This window comes from Echinops telfairi, unplaced genomic scaffold (assembly GCF_000313985.2).
Source record: "Echinops telfairi isolate 266 unplaced genomic scaffold, ASM31398v2 ScPeMD7_3;HRSCAF=10, whole genome shotgun sequence".
NCBI lineage: Eukaryota > Metazoa > Chordata > Mammalia > Afrosoricida > Tenrecidae > Echinops > Echinops telfairi.
The window spans coordinates 50,400,742-50,402,527 of NW_022103899.1; positions in this window are offsets into that span (position 1 = coordinate 50,400,742).

Sequence of the window (1,786 nt, forward strand, 5' to 3'; positions counted from 1 at the left end):
CCGAGGACACAGCGGAAGCAATTTGCACATTATGCATTCATAGAGGCGCGGCTATTCATTGCCTTCATCCCTGGCTCTGTCCTAATGAGACTCAGAAACAGGACTGAAATGTCAGGATGCTCCGGAGTCTCTTCCGCGGGGAGGGGGGCACTACGCAGCACGACGGATATAGGTGCGGCTGATCCCGAGGAGGATGTAGCAGCACCCCCAAACATAGGAACCCAGGGCCGGAAGGATGACGGACGTGGCCCAGGCTTGCAGCCATCTTAGCTGTGGATCCAAGAGACTGCTCTGAATGAAAGAAAAGTTTCCCAGCACCTTTGGGGTCTTGACCCCCTGACCTTGACTCTGAGCTCTCTAAACTGCCTCTGTATCCATCTCCACCGGCTGAAGCAGCATTGTGGTCCTTCATGAACGTCTTGTGTTCCAGGGTAACCATCGGAGAGACAAAACCCCAAGTTTCTCTCACAGTGTTGAATGTCTTCCTTTTGAACCAGCCTGGCATCAAGCACTAGTGTCTCATAACAGAGTTCGCTGCCTGGACTGGAGTCTGCCTGCTGCGTATTAGCAGTACAGCCCAGAGCAAGTTACTTTTTCTTGTGCCTCTATTTGGCCAGCTACAAAATAGAAATCGTAATCGTAGGTTTCTCATCGTGCGTGCCTTCCATGGGAAGAGTAAGCCTTCCAAAAATATAGCTAGCATAATTGTTACCCATGCTTATTGGCTCTGCTCCTGGTGCCAAGCACTGCATCAGGGGTGGAGGATATGAATGAATAAGATTCAGATGGCCTCCACGTGGAGTCTTCTGAGGGAGGGGTCTTTGGGGGGAAAGCAGCTGTCACCACCATCATACCATCGGGGATAGGGGCAGTAGGTGGGGGGCGAGCATGATTCATTCGCCATAAGGGAACTAGAGGATTGCACCTTGAGGAACTTTTGAGCTTGACTTATGAGATAAATGGAAGCTTCCAGGAGAAGAATCAGTGGGTTTGCTTCCTCTCAGCCTCCCAGCGAGCGAAGGCCTTTGTGCAGACCTTTCAACCCACTGCTCAAATAGAAGGGTGGTCCCAGACCCAAGCCTAGATCGACAGAAATATCTGGCTGCTCCGATGCCTTCTCTCTGTCCAGACTGGCTTCCCCACACATGCCCTTCCAGAGGAGCCACGTGTCCCCAGGGTTCAATTGTTGCTCCTGTGCCTGAAGATAAAAATGCCAGCAAAGAATGGGTCTGTTTTAAGAACAAGAGCGAGACCACCTTCTTTTCAGAAGCCAAGATATTCAAGTCTCCCAGGGTCTTCCGCTCTTGAAGCCTGAGAATTGAGGTCTCATAGTTCTTTTCACCTTAGCCGCAAGAGGACCCTGAACTTGGCACTTTGGGGGACTTCTTAGGAAAGAAGAGGCCAAGAAAGAAAGCAAAAGTGACTGGGGCCCTGGTGGTGGGGGTGAGGAAGCCTCAAGGGACCAGAGGACCGTGTGTGCTTCATCGGTGCTTTACTGCACCCTGGTTGACTCATCCCTTCCCTGTGACCCCTCTGTGGGGGATGTTCCATTGTCTACCGATGGGCTTTGGGTCTCTGCTCTGATGCGCCTCCTTCTTAACCATATGATTTTGTTTATTTGATTGTAAAGGGTCTTCTGATGGCTGTTACCTGGTCCCAATGACACCTCATGTTCACACAGGCTGGTGGGCATCTCACTTTGGACTAGACCGGAGCATGTACACAGCTGTAGATAAGAGATAAGAGCTCAGGACACACACAACCCAGAAGCAGGAATGGGAAGAGA